The sequence below is a fragment of the Ovis aries genome, chromosome 8 (assembly GCF_016772045.2).
Source record: "Ovis aries strain OAR_USU_Benz2616 breed Rambouillet chromosome 8, ARS-UI_Ramb_v3.0, whole genome shotgun sequence".
Classification (NCBI taxonomy): Eukaryota; Metazoa; Chordata; class Mammalia; order Artiodactyla; family Bovidae; genus Ovis; species Ovis aries.
Window position 1 is genome coordinate 28313612 of NC_056061.1, and position 15922 is coordinate 28329533.

The 15922-nt window shown below is 38.0% G+C and overlaps 1 protein-coding gene across 7 annotated transcripts in view; it reads right to left on the reverse strand.

The window, feature by feature from the left end:
- CEP57L1 (centrosomal protein 57 like 1) overlaps nt 1–15922 on the reverse strand; it is a 116059-nt gene that overhangs the window by 27896 nt on the left and 72241 nt on the right. The window contains exon 2 of one of the 7 annotated variants that reach the window (XM_060419508.1): nt 2095–2234. The exons of the other annotated variants lie outside the window; for them this stretch is intronic. The gene's annotated coding sequence lies outside the window, so the exon portion shown is untranslated. The remainder of the gene's footprint in view (nt 1–2094; nt 2235–15922) is intronic. 7 annotated transcript variants of the gene reach the window in all.

Below are 15922 nucleotides of genomic sequence, written 5' to 3' on the forward strand. Positions count from 1 at the left end.
CCAGGTCTTTGTTTTACTGACTGTATAGAGTTCTCCCCTCTTTGGCTGCAAAGAACATAATCAACCTGATTTTGGTATTGACTGAAGCTGAGGTACCACTGCATAAAGAAACTATCCCCCACCTGAAGAATGTGTTAGACACAAATACTTAACTGCAAAGCATTTTCACTTGCTCTTGAGGGAAGCAAATGTTCCAAAATGGTCTGTTTAAACAACCAATGTCTATACTTGCTGGTGGCTGACTGTGCCATCATCATTGCATAATCCCAGAGGACTATTAGGGAGACAGCATTTAGGAGGCGATAAGAGATACTACAAGAGGGTCTTGAAACAGAGGACTCTCTGTTTGGCATTTCACTGGTAATTCTTGGTAATTCGCTGGTAATTCTTTCAAGTTCAGATTTTTCTTTAGAGAGACTGGAAAAAGGTCAATAGTTCTGTTTCTTTTATCTGGTTTTCTTTGTGTATGCATATAGGTTAACTTATCTAAAGAACAAACACAGTTAAGGTTGGACTAACTTTATTTTATTGTTAATGTATATTATTATACTTTAAAAAGTACTCTTACTTTTTTTTTTCTTACTGAGTAGAAAAATCTGTGGTTAAGGGATCTGCCTTATAGGTTCTCTAATAGATATCACAATCTATTATTTATAATATGTAATAATTATAGTGTTAAGATAGTGATATAAAAACAAACTGGTCAATAGAAATTAGTAAATCTAAGAACTTCACATCAATACTTCCAGAGGATTCAACAAATGATTCATTTGTTGTCCGTTCAATAAATGATGTTACAAAAAATAGGGGGAAAAAATCCAGTTAAACATTTATCTGACTGCACACATCAGTATAAAACTTCAGATACAGTACAGAGTTAATTGTCTTCTATTAAAAAAAGCAGTGGATAGTTAATATAATCTTAGAAGAGGGTGAGACATTTTATGTTTAAAATCAGGGAGAAAATAAAAATAAAGATATAAAGGCTACATTAAAATTCATACCACAACATATAGAAATTATGAACAAAACTGAATAAAATTGAAAGACAAAAGGAAAGCAGAATATATTATTTGCAATGCAGCATTCTGTCAGGAATGTGTTACCTGAATCTTAGCACATCACATAAGCCCCAAATGAAAGACATTCTATTTTCACAAAGGAGGGACTGTATTCTTAAAAAATGTCAATGTCATAAAAATGAGGACACTTCTAAGTATATATATCCAAAATAATTGAAAGCAGGGTCTCAAATAGATATTTGTACACTCATATTCATAACAGCATTATTCTCTACAGCCAAATGGTGGAAACAATCCAAACATCCATCAATGAATAAACAGATAAACAAAACATATAGACATACAATGGAATACTACTTGGCCTTAAAATGAGAGGAAATTCTAACGCATGCTAAAACATGGATGAACACTGAGGACATTATGCTAAGTGAAATAAACCAGTCACAGAAAAACAAATACCGTATGATTCCACTAATATGAGTTATCTAGAGTAGTCAAACTCATAAAAAACAGAAGTAGAATAGTAGCTGAGGGGAGGGGCAAATGCAGAGTTGTAGAGTTCCACTTTTCCCAGATGAAAAAGTTCTGGAATATCAGTTATACCACAGTGTACAGGCTGTACAACAATGTGTGGTAGGGGAGACAAATTAAAAACAAGATATGAATCAATGGGATCAATTCCATAACGAAAGCATACATAGAGTGTCACAGGAACACAGAAGAGAGATAATCTAACTCTTTTTGCTTGACAGAGAGATAAGTAAAGCCAGAAATAATTTGGCATTATGAACAGTTTGGAAAGAGTAGTTTAGGTAAATATGGCAGAGTGAACATATACACTGATTTTTGCTTCCTCTTTAAAACCACTAAAATAATATTAAAACTTTAAAAAAGTTATAAACCTACAAGGACAAAGAAATCAGAAAAGGTGACAACAATATAACTTTGGAAATGGAAAACAGATGCACAAGTAATAACAGACTTAGCTAATGCAAAAAAGGCAAATTCCTAACTCAAGTAATGAAAGTGACTTTTAAACAAATCTCTAAAATGGCTCATGAATTAGCTGTACCTCCGTAAATAATGAGAGTCTCAGGTGGCTCAGGTAAAGAATCGCCTGCCAGGGCTGGGGATGCAGGAGAAGCAAGTTCGATCCCTGGGTTGGGAAGATTCCCTGGAGTAGGAAATGGCAACCTACTCCAGTATTCTTGCCTGGAAAATTACATAGACAGAGGAATCTAGTAGGCTACAGTCCATGGAGGTGCAAGGAGTTGGTCTCAACTGAGTATGCACATACGCAGTGTGAATAAACTTGTAAGTTGTTAAGATAGGGCTGAAACCTAGTGGACAGGATGAAAGTTTAATTTAGAAGTAAATTATATGTCTAAATCCCCATTGCTTCTCCACATAACTGGAGATTGCTTTATCCCCCATCTGGAAAGAAAATTAGGAGTTTAGTTTTTTTTTGTTGTTGTTTACAAAGAGGGAATTTGGGAGTATCTCTGGATTGGGGGACACTCAGCACACGTGAGGGTGGGAAACCAGACTGAAAGCAGCAAGATTCATTTCACAGAATAGATGGGGAAACAGTGGAAACAGTGTCGGACTTTATTTTTGGGGACTCCAAAATCACTGCAGATGGTGACTGCAGCCATGAAATTAAAAGACACTTACTCCTTGGAAGGAAAGTTATGACCAACCTAGATAGCATATTCAAAAGCAGAGACATTACTTTGCCAACAAACGTCTGTCTAGTCAAGGCTATGGTTTTTCCAGTAGTCATGTATGGATGTGAGAGTTGGACTGTGAAGAAAGATGAGTGCCGAAGAATTAATGCTTTTGAACTGTGGTGTTGGAGAAGACTCTTGAGAGTCCCTTGGACTGCAAGGAGATCCAACCAGTCCATTCTGAAGGAGATCAGTCCTGGGATTGCTTTGGAAGGAATGATACTAAAGCTGAAGCTCCAGTATTTTGGCCACCTCATGCGAAGAGTTGACTCATTGGAAAAGACTGTGATGCTGGGAGGGATTGGGGGCAGGAAGAGAAGGGGACGACAGAGGATGAAATGGCTGGATGGCATCACCGACTCGATGGACGTAAGTCTGAGTGAACTCCAGGAGTTGGTGATGGACAGGGAGGCCTGGCGTGCTGCAATTCACAGGGTCGCAAAGAGTCAGACACCACTGAGTGACTGAACTGAACTGACACATCCAAGTGGAGATGGGAAAATCCTTATCAAGGGACTATGACTAGCCCAAGGTAACTGAGATACTAAAGACAATAAAATGAACCGATTGGATAAATCTGGAGTTTTCAATTAAAAAAAATTATTATTTTATCTTTTGGTCATGCCATGCAGCATATGGCATGTTAGTTTCCTCACCAGAGACCCCCTGCATTGGCAGCAGAGTCTTAGCCACTAGACCACCAGGGAAGTCTGTTAATCAGTTTTTTAGTGCTCCATTCTTAAATATAAGTTGTTTAGCCAAGGCTTACCAGACACTGAGGAAAGATATGAAAGACAGAAATCAAGCAGACAGTTAGAGGCTTAACAGGAATATAAAATTTTCAAATACATAATTATTGGAGACAGAAGTATAAACAAGGAGGGACATGACAGATCCTAGAGAATTTGGTTGGAGCACACTAAATAAATGTCGGCAATAAGAGATGGCTAGAAGCTATTAGAGGAAAACATAGGTGGTGCTCTTTGACACATATCCCAGCAAGATCTTCTTTGACCCACCTCCTAGAGTAATGGAAATAAAAACAAATGTAAACTAATGGGACATAATTAAACTTAAAAGCTTTTGCATAGCAAAGCAAACAATAAACTAGATAAAACAAAGACAACCTTCAGAATGGGAGAAAATAATTGCCAATGAAACAACTGACAAACAACTAAATATAAACAGCTCACACAGCACAGCACAATAAAAGAAAAACAAACAACCCAATCAAAAAATGGGCAGAACATCTAAACAGACATTTCTGCAAAGAAAATATACAGATGGACAACAAACACAAGAAAAGATGCTCAGTATTAGAGAAATGCAAAGTGAAACGACAATGAGGTATCACCTCACACTGACCAAAATGGCTATGATTAAAAAAATCTACAAACAATAAATGCTGGAGAGGATATCGAGAAAAGGGAACCCTCTTGCACTGTTGGTGGGAATGTAAATTGATACAGCCACTATGAAGAACAGTATGGAGATTCTTAAAAAACTAGGAAATAAAACTACCATATGACGCTACAATCCCACTAGTAGGCACATACCCTGAGGAAACCAAAATTGAAAGAGATACATGTATCCCACTGTTCATTGCAGCACTATTTACAATGGCCAGAACAAGGAAGCAATCTTGGTGTCCACTGATAGATGAATGGATAAAGAAGTTGTGGTACATATACACAATGGAATATTACTCGCCATAAAAAGGGACACATTTGAGTCAGTTCTAATGAGGTAGATGAACCTAGAACCTATTATACAGAGTGAAGTGAGTCAGAATGAGAAAGATAAATACCATACTCTAACACATATATATGGAATGTAGAAAAACGGCACTGAAGAATTTATTTACAGGGCAACAATGGAGAAACAGACATAGAGAATAGACTTATGGACATGGGGAGAGGGGAGGAGAGGGTGAGATGTATGGAAAGAGTAACATGGAAACTTATATTACCATATGTAAAATAGATGGTCAATGGAAATTTGCTGTATGGCTCAGGAAACTCAAACAGGGGCTCTGTATCAACCTAGAGGGGTGGGATGGGGAGAGAGATGGAAGGGAGGTTCAAAAGGGAGGGGATATAAGTATACCTATGGCTGATTCATATTGAGGTATGAGAGAAAACAGCAAAATTCTGTAAAGCAATTGTCCTTCAATAAAAAATTAACAAATTAAAAAAATGGGCAGAAGACCTAAACAGATATTTCTCCAAAGAAAATATACAGATGGCCAAGAAACACATGAAAAGATGCTCAGTATTAGAGAAATGCAAATTGAAAAGACAATGAGGTATCACCTCACACTGACCAAAATGGCTATTGTTAAAAAATCTACGAACAATAAATGCTGGAGACGATATGGAGAAAAGGGAACCCTCTCGCACTGTTGGTGGAAATGTAAATTGATACAGCCACTATGAAGAACAGTATGGAGATTCTTTATAAAACTACCATATGACCCAACAATCCCACTACTAAGCATATACCCTGAGGAAACCAGAATTGAAGCAGACACATGTACCCCAATGTTCACTGCAGCACTTTTTACAACAGCTAAGACATGGAAGCAACCTAGATGTCCATCAACAGATGGATATGGAAATTGTGGTGCATACACACAATGGACTATTACTCAGCTATAAAAAAGAATGCCTTTGAGTCAGTCCTAATGAGGTGGATGAAGCTAGAGCCTATTGTATGGAGTGAAGTAAGTCAGAAGAAGAAACACATTGTATATCAACGCATGCATCTGGAATCTAGAAAGATGAACCTATTTGCAGGGCAGCAAAAGTGAAGAGGAACTAAAAAGCCTCTTGATGGAAGTGAAAGAGGAGAGTGAAAAAGTTGGCTTAAAGCTCAACATTCAGAAAATGAAGATCATGGCATCCGGTCCCATCACTTCATGGCAAATAGATGGGGAAACAGTGGAAACAGTGTCAGACTTTATTTTTTTGGGCTCCAAAATCACTGCAGATGGTGACTGCAGCCATGAAATTAAAAGATGCTTACTCCTTGGAAGAAAAGTTATGACCAACCTAGATAGTATATTCAAAAGCAGAGACATTACTTTGCCAACTTAAGGTCTGTCTAGTCAAGGCTATGGTTTTCCAGTGGTCATGTATGGATGTGAGAGTTGGACTGTGAAGAAGGCTGAGCGCTGAAGAATTGATGCTTTTGAACTGTGGTGTTGGAGAAGACTCTTGAGAGTCCCTTGGACTGCAAGGAGATCCAACCAGTCCATTCTGAAGGAGATCAGCCCTGGGATTTCTTTGGAAGGAATGATGCTGAAACTGAAACTCCAGTATTTTGGCCACCTCATGCAAAGAGTTGACTCATTGGAAAAGACTGTGATGCTGGGAGGGATTGGGGGCAGGAGGAGAAGGGGACGACAGAGGATGAGTTGGCTGGATGGCATCACTGACTCGATGGATGCGAGTCTGAGTGAATTCTGGGGAGTTGGTGATGGACAGGGAGGCCTGGCGTGCTGCGATTCATGGGGTCACAAAGAGTCGGACATGACTGAGCGACTGAACTGAACTGAATGGAGACGCAGACAGAATAGACTTGTGGATGCAGCGAGGGAAGATGAGGGTGGGATGAACTGAGAGAAGAGCATGGAAACCTAAATATTACCATATATAAAATAGAAAGCAAGTAGGAATTTGCTGTGTGACACAGGGAGCTCAACCTAGTGCTCTGTGACAACCTAGAAGGGGTGGGATGGAGACGAAGATGGGAGGGGAATTCAGGAGGGAGGAGACATATGTATGCCTGTGGCTAATTCATGTTGGTGTTTGGCAGAAACCAGCACAATACTGTAAGGCAATTAGCTGCCAATTAAAAAAAAGAGAGAGAGAAATGGCTAATAAGTATATGGGCCAAACCACAAAGGATCTGTATAACACAAAAGGAGTTTGTATTTTATAGGATCAGACAGTGGGGAGGTAAGAAGGGATATAAAGGGGAACAACATGATCAGGTTTGTATTCTGACAAGTTTATTCAGACAGCGCTGGGTGGGAAGAAATTACAGACAGACAAATTAGGAGGTTACTGAAATAAGTAAAATGAGGAAAAATATAAGGCCTGAATGAAGACTGGAGTAAGTGAGATCAACATGAAAGATTCTTGGAAGATACAATCAAAAGGACATAGGATGAAATGGAGGAGAGGAAAAAATCAAAAACACTCCCCAAAATTTTACCTGGGCAAGGAAAAAGAGGGTAGTGGCATTAACAGGAATAATATAAAAGGAGATACAAGTCTGATGAAAACAACAAACTCTGTTTTAGATATAGTTGAATTTGAGGTGCTTACAGACAAGAGCTATTCACCAACTGAATTGAAATAGAGGTTTGGAGTTTAGGTGAGCAGTCTAGGCTAAATCTAGAGATACAGATTTGGTTTTCCACTAGATTACCCAAGGAGAGCATAAAGATTAGCATGTGTGTGTGCATGAAAAGGGGTGGCTAAGATTCAATGCCTTTATCCATTAGAGAGCTAATGTTATCTGTCCATCGTGGTGCCCTTCAGACATGTTGAGGCAAAAATTTAAAAGGTCAAGAATGACAGATTTAGGAGAGAAATGAGTTGAGTTCAAAATGCTGATGACCATCTAGCATTTAGAAGACAAATGAAGAATCATAGGGGATCAAAGAGGAGGGAACAAAAATGGAGGGGGTGGGGAGAAGCTGGAGAAAGTAGTAACAAAGTCAAAGTAAGAACAGGTAATTGTCTAGCGTCTACATGTAACATGCTACGCCTTGTAGAAAAAAACAAACTGGGCATGGCTTCTGCCATCAAGTAGTCTGCAATCTCACTTTTGAAGAAAGATGAGTAAGAGACAATGAGAGTAGGGACAAAACACAGGGGGTAAGTTTGCTAGCAGTATATCCAATAAAATTAGTTTGCTTATTTCATAATTATTAAAATTTTATTGAGCATTCAACTCTATTATCCTAAATTAGTTTAAATAGAAGAAATATGATTACATTAATACAATACCCAGTTTTTGAAAGAGTGCAAAGCAATGCCAATCTTTTATAAACTGTAATACAGCATCTAATTGTTATGTGCACAATTAATTCTCACTGCCATGATATAAGTGCTACCTAATTTCCAAGCAAATGTAACAATTTGTAGATTTGAAACATCCAGACTTACAAACATTTTATCTAATAAGTAGAAAGTTAGATTTTTCCGTACCGAATTTGAATACAGCAAGTTTAAAACTTAACAATGTCTGAGATTATATAAGTGATTAGACTCTCCATCACCTTTACCTGTACTTTATCTTGAATATTCAGTTTGGAGAAATGTTCTTGATTTAATATAAAGTGAATAAAGGATATAAAATTATATAATTATAGCTCAATTTTTAAAAAGGACAAAGATAAACATAGATAAAAGACTATAAATGTACTAAATAATAGCAAATAATATCCATTATATTACATAATAATAATAATTGCAAATATATTAAATGTTACTAGAGGGACAACGGATTTTTCTTTTGTTATTTTGACACAGGATGAGATGGTTGTATGGCATAACTGACGTGATGGACATGAGTTTAAGTAAGCTCCAGGAGCTGGTGATGGACAGGGAAGCCTGGTGTGCTGCAGTCCACGGGGTTTGCAGAGTCAGACACATCTGAGCGACTGAACTGAACTGGCTGATTTCTACTTTCTTACACATTCTCTACAATAAATACATATTAGTTTTATAAGAAACAAAATTTCCTAGTTACTTTTTAATTAGATTTCTGCAAAGGTAGAAACAGCTGAAGACATACAGAATCAATGGTTTATATTGATATTTGTAGAGGCACTTATATCTTTCCATTTTTAAGGGTCTTATGCTCTTAAATCAACATAAATTCAAGGAAGGCAATTATGTTATTTCTTCTTTGAGTTGCTGCAATCTAAACTTCTATGCTCTGCAAGAGGGCACTGTATTCTCAGGACATAATCCAAAAAATACTTGTAAAATGAATTCCCTGAAACTAATTTGGTAGGTCAACAACTTTTCCCTACCTTTTTACACTAATGTTTGTCATAGTCAAACCGAACAATTCTATAAATACTGCCCTACATTTAAAAAAAATCACACATCCAGTTCAGTTGCTCAGTCGTGTCCAACTCTTTACCTTGGTATATACTTTTACATACAGTGTTTAATTTAATATCATTTTATTTAAGAAAGTAAATCATAATTATTAGAATTTTAAAGTATTACTGATATTTCTTCAGAAAGTTTTCATTTTAAAAAGTGATTTTGAAAGGGTTTCAACATTCTTATGTTTATTATATTTATCTGTCGAACTTTGTTTCTAATCATTTGTCTTCTAAAAAGTTAATTAATAGAAACTGCAATTAAATAGAGTGGAGAGATCAGAAGAGGGGGCTCTCATGCTCTGTGACATGGCTGAGTCCAACAGGAAGAAAAAATACTCCTCTTTCCTGGCAAGGATTCAGCCAATGAAAAGCCACAGACTCTTGGTTTACTACAGCCCTCCCAACTTCCTTTTCTCCTGTATAAGAGTTCTCCTTCCCTTGCCCTGCTGAGACTTGCACAGGGCCCACCACAACTGCAGACTCCAAAGTGTAATTTTGTGCTGATGCCAAATAAACCCATTTTTGCTGGAGAAATATCTGGCAGTCTATTTTTTTGGGTCAACACCCTTCAGAATGATTGATGGCAAAGTTATTAAATGTATAAAGAATTTAGAAATTGAGTCAACAAATAATGAATTTTAAAGTTAACAGTCCTCAGGTTAGTTGCTATAAACCTTCCTTGGCCTTTACTTTTTTTCTCTCCCACAGATTGAGCACACTCAATATTTGCAATTAATTATGGGAGTACCGATTAGTCACCCAACCCAAGGGGGAATGAGCTGTTGGACAATGATAAATAACTAAAGCTTATCTATTTAATTGCCAAAATTTATTTTAACTAGTTTTAAAAGAAATATTTCTAAAATGTTTAACCTATTTTTCTTCCTTTCAGGCAGAGTATACTCAACACAATTTAACCTTTGAGATGACTTAAGGATATCATAATAGCATTTTAATTATGCATGATGATACTTAGAGAATCACACTGATAATTGTTGATTTGCCTGCCCTTTTGCTGGAAAGTTCCAGAGTGTTACAGACTTTGTTTTCTGTCTTTTCACCTCTTGCTATCTCTTCCCTTCCTGATTTTATGAACTACTTGATGCAAGTAGAATATCCTTTCCCTAATTACTTTCCCAACCTATAACAAACAAACAATAAAACAATCACATTTCACTTATTAGCCATTCCAAGATGAAAAACAGTCCCTGGCAGTCCTTAAAACATTAACAGCTTAATTATACTAAAAAGGGTACCATGGGAACCCAGAGGATGGGCATCTAAAAAGTTTGGGGGTTTCAAAGATGGCTTCCTGGAGAATCTAGTTCTTAAACTAAAAAACAAAGGATGAGTAAGTAGGATTTGACAGGCAAAAGAAAGTGAGAAAATGGATAGAGAGGAGGATCAAGTATACAAGCAAAGAAACTGCATGGTAATAAAAATAATGATACCTCACCTTTATTACTTGAGGTGTTAATTTACTAAAATCCACCTAACAACTCTATGAGGACAATTATTTTCATTTTAAAGATGGGTAAACTGTGGCACAGAAAAACTGTTTTGTGCAAGGTAACACAACTAAAGTAGCAAAGTCAGAACTTGGGCAGCTTGACTCTAAAGCTCACACTTTTAACCACCATGCTTTATTGCTTATTTATCCAAAGTTATGAAATCTAGAGAGAATGTGATGTTTTGGGAGAGCTACTACAAGAAATGTTGGAAGATTGCAAATGTGCCTAAGTATTGCAGAAGAGAGGGCAGAAACCAGATCTGAGGAGCCTAGTAAGCCAGGCACAGGTGTTTGGATTTTATCCCATGGGCAGTGAGAGTCAGAGAAGTAGCAGTATCACATTGCCTTTGATAGAGATTTCTGAGAGTCAGAACAGAGAAAAACAACTAGAGGTTAGACTTCCAGAGTCTGCTTGCTTCTGAACCAAAGCAACAGAAGTGGGAACGAAAAGGGGGCAAATTAGAGGTAATTAGGATACTGAATTTATAGAATGTATGACTGGGATGAAGAAAATTAATGATAGGGAGAAATTAAATACAGCTCTAGTCAAAGCAGAAAACAGATTTTGAGGGGTGTCAAGGTTAATAAAAAAGGTTAACTTTAGACATGTTTTAAGTGTTTGTCAGACAATGTATATGTGTGTGTGTGCACGTGCTTAGTTGCTCAGTCATGTCCAATTCTTTGTGACCCCATGGACTGTAGCCCACCAGGCTCCTCTGTTCTGGCAATTTTCCAGGCAAGAGTACTGGAGTGTGTTGCAATTTCCTTCTCCAGGGTATCTTCCCAATCCACACTGTAGGCAGACACTTTACTGTCTAAGCCACCAGCGAAGCCCTTGTTAGGACAATAACAACATAAAAACAACTGCCACTTACACTGAGCTAATACCAGCCACAAGTCAAAGAAATGTACATGTGTTGATCCACAGAACTGTCAAAGCAACCCTATAAAGTATTTATGTTAATTTCATTTTACTTGAGGCAACTAAGAGCTTAAGTAACTCTGCCAAAGGTCACACAGTTATAAGTGGCTGAGCTGGGACTTGAGTCCATGTACCCTTGATCAGAGTGTATTCTGCCTTTAATAGAGGCATCAAGGAAGAATGGCTTAGACTAAAGATAAGATTTGAAAGTCATCAGTATACATAGATAGCAGCTCAAGCCATGAATATTCACTTAGACACAGAGTGTGCAGTTTTTCTCCAAGTATGGTTCTTCAATCACGTAGGTATAAACACCTTGAGGATACTTCATAAAGTGAGGATTCCTGGGCATCCTCTCAGTTCCGTTCAGACACTCAGTCGTGTCCAACTCTCTGCGACCCTGTGAATCGCAGCACGCCAGGCCTCCCTGTCCATCACCAGCTCCCAGAGTTCACTCAGACTCACGTCCATCGAGTCCGTGATGCCATCCAGCCATCTCATCCTCCGTCGTCCCCTTCTCTTCCTGCCCCCAATCCTTCCCATCATCAGAGTCTTTTCCAACGAGTCAACTCTTCGCATGAGGTGGCCAAAATACTGGAGTTTCAGTTTTAGCATCATTCTTTCCAAAGAAATCCCAGGGTTGATCTTCAGAATGGACTGGTTGGATCTCCTTGCAGTCCAAGGGACTCTCAAGAGTCTTCTCCAACACCACAGTTCAAAAGCATCAATTCTTCGGCACTCAGCCTTCTTTATAGTCCAACTCTCACATCCATACATGACCACTGGAAAAACCATAGCCTTGACTAGACGGACCTTAGTCAGCAAAGTAATGTCTCTGCTTTTGAATATACTATGTAGGTTGGTCATAACTTTTCTTCCAAGGAGTAAGCGTCTTTTAATTTCATGGCTGCAGTCACCATCTGCAGTGATTTTGGAGCCCCCAAAATAAAGTCTGACACTGTTTCCACTGTTTCCCCATCTCTTTGCCATGAAGTGATGGGACCGGATGCAATGATCTTCGTTTTCTGAATGTTGAGCTTTAAGCCAACTTTTTCACTCTCCTCTTTCACTTCCATCAAGAGGCTTTTTGGTTCCTCTTCACTTTCTGCCATAAGGGTGGTGTCATCTGCATATCTGAGGTGATTGATATTTCTCCTGGCAATCTTGATTCCAGCTTGTGTTTCTTCCAGTCCAGCGTTTCTCATGATGTACTCTGCATATAAGTTAAATAAGCAGGGTGACAATATACAGCCTTGATGTACTCCTTTTCCGATTTGGAACCAGTCTGTTGTTCCATGTCTAGTTCTAACTGTTGCTTCCTGACCTGCATACAGATTTCTCAAGAGGCAGGATAGGTGGTTTGGTATTCCCATCTCTTTCAGAATTTTCCACAGTTTATTGTGATCCACACAGTCAAAGGCTTTGGCATAGTCAATAAAGCAGAAATAGACGTTTTTCTGGAACTCTCTTGCTTTTTCCATGATCCAGCAGTTGTTGGCAATTTGATCTCTGCCTTTTCTAAAACCAGCTTGAACATCAGGGGCATCCCCTAGGTCCATGTAAATAATCTCTGGGATAAGATGCAGAAATATGTAATTTTCACTCTCCAATTGATTCTTATGCAAAAGTTTGAAGATCACTGATAGGAATGAGCAAAGAACTGAGTAACAATGACATTGAGTTTATTAGAACTATGTCTACAGTGAAAGTAAACAAGTTCTAAAGAAGTATAGTAAGGGCCTAAGCAAGCATCTGATGGATTTTTTAAATCAAATCTAAGCTACCACGTATTATAAGATGCACTAGTCTCTTATACACCACAAGAAGAGAAAAATAGGAGACCTCTCATGTAAAGCTAGAACAACAGAAGAGCTAACAAATACAGTGTAGAATACATGGAAACTAAAACCACAATGCAAAAAGAGATAGCAAGAAAACTTGCAAGTCTCTACCTTTTAAGTACTGGGCACCAGCTAGAGGGAATTTCATCCAAAAGACAGTTCTTACACAGGTTTATGATCTGAATTCATACTACCAGCAGGGTATAAAACAAAAAAAAAACCCTGTAATGCTCAGAGAATTTAAAACGGTCTCAGGTAGCAGTGCAAATGACTGCTAGAGGCAAATGCAAGTCCTTTCTGAAGTAATCTGATTTCAATCTAGGACAATAATGACTACAACATGTACCTCTATTTTGGAAGTGTTTTAAATGTGAAAAAAATATGTTTTAGAATCAAAAATACAGTAAATGGAATGTAAACCACGGACTATTCTGAATGCCCAGACACTTTGGGGTGGAGTGTCGGTGGAGTGGTTACTTTCTGGCTCTCAAGCGTACTTCACACATAATTTCATATAGGTGTTGATTTGTTTGTAAAAGAACTACCAAAAAAGATTGTTAAAAATTATAAAAATCCTTTTCCTCCCCATCGCAGTAAACATTTTTAATAATCCCTTTAAACATAAAAAGTCTCATCCATAAAAAAATATAAACCAAACACAAAACAACCAACAAGTGAAATCAGACAACTTGTACCCCAGAGTCCATGGGAAATGCTTCAACATTCTCTGGAACTTTGAGAACTAGATTGCAAAATTCACCACAGGCCCTGGTAACTGTCCAGACACGACAGGAGGAAGAGAAAACTTTGCTCCTGCCAAGGAAGATGATTTACTGCCCCAGTCCAACACTCGGGGTTCTTTCTTTCACTCACAGGCCACAAACATACTAACTTAATATTTTCATTATATCCAGAATATCCTGGCCCCTTTTAAGAAAAGCTGATCAGTTCTCAACAAAGCCACCATGAAAAAAAATTTCTTTAGCACTTTCATAATTTTCCAGAAAAGGAGTGTATTCCTGGTTCAGACAGCGCACTTTTCATCTTTTCCAAGGGTAGTATAAAACATTGCACAAATCACTTCCCATGACTGCTCTGGGATCGTATAAAACTGCAAGTTCACTGAATAGCAAGCATATCATCTAAATAGGTTGTTAGAGGACTAAATGGCTTTAGAGTGAAAGTTAAGCACTAATCGATCACTGTGAGAAGTCCCCCAATTCAAATGTGTGACTTATAAATATACTAATTATATAGCCAAACTGCTGCCTTCTCCCTGCTTTTAGTAGATGAAGGTCCTCAAAATCTCTCTCAGAGTGCAATCTATCTAGAGCAATTGATAAAAATAATTCTAATCTGATTCTCACTCTTGCCACTCCCCACCACAGTATTTTCACCAAGGAAAGCTATTTCCTTTCCTAGGAGCAAATGTATAGATATATGTATGTACATGAATATACGGATTTTCTAAGACTGCAGAAAGTGAAGTTTCTGACACCCCTATCTACAATTTAATATTAACTTTCCCATAGAATAAAGAGAATAATGGTTTTATATAGTGCCACTACTATTCCAACCATGTCATAAAAATACTGTTTCTACATATATCTGTGGAAATGTTTTTGTGTGTGTCTACGTGCAGGAATTGTTTCATCCTCAAAATAATTCTCTGAGCCAGAGGCTATTTCTCTCTCTTTTTTTAAAATATAAATTTATTTTAATTGGAGGCTAATTACTTTACAATATTGTATTGGTTTTGCCATACATTGACATGAATCCACCACAGGTGTACATGTGTTCCCCATCCTGAAACCCCCTCCCTCCGCCCTCCCCATCCCATCCTTCTGGGTCGTCCCACTGCACAAGGCCCAAGCATCCTGTATCATGCACTGAACCTGGACTGGTGATTCATTTCACATATGATAATATACATGTTTCAATGCCATTCTCCCAAATCATCCCACCCTCGCCCTCTCCCACAGAGTCCAAAAGACTGTTCTATACATCTGTGTCTCTTTTGCTGTCTCATATACAGGGTTATTGTTATCATCGGTCTAAATTCCATATATATGCATTAGTACACCGTATTGGTGTTTTTCTTTCTGGCTTACTTCACTCTGTATAATAGGTTCCAGCTTCATCCACCTCATTAGAACTGATTCAAATGTATTCTTTTTAATGGCTGAGTAATACTCCATTGTGTATATGTACCACAGCTTTCTTATCCATTCATCTGCTGATGGACATCTAGATTGCTTCCATGTCCTGGCTATTATAAACAGTGCTGCAATGAACACTGGGGTACACGTGTCTCTCTCAATTCTGGTTTCCTCAGTGTGTATGCCCAGCAGTGGGATTGCTGGGTCATAAGGCAGTTCTATTTCCAGTTTTTTAAGGAATCTCCACACTGTTCTCCATAGTGGCTGTACTAGTTTGCATTCCCACCAACAGTGTAAGAGGGTTCTCTTTTCTCTACACCCTCTCCAGCACTTATTGCTTGTAGACTTTTGGATAGTAGCCATTCTGATTGGTGTGAAATGGTACCTCATTGTGGTTTTGATTTGCATTTCTCTGATGATGAGTGATGTTGAGCATCTTTTCATGTGTTTGTTAGCCATCTGTATGTCTTCTTTGGAGAACTGTCTGTTTAGTTCTTTGGCCCATTTTTTGATTGGGTAGTTTATTTTTCTGGAATTGAGCTGCAGGAGTTGCTTGTATATTTTTTGAGATTAGTTGTTTGTCAGTTGCTTCATTTGCTATTATTTTCTCC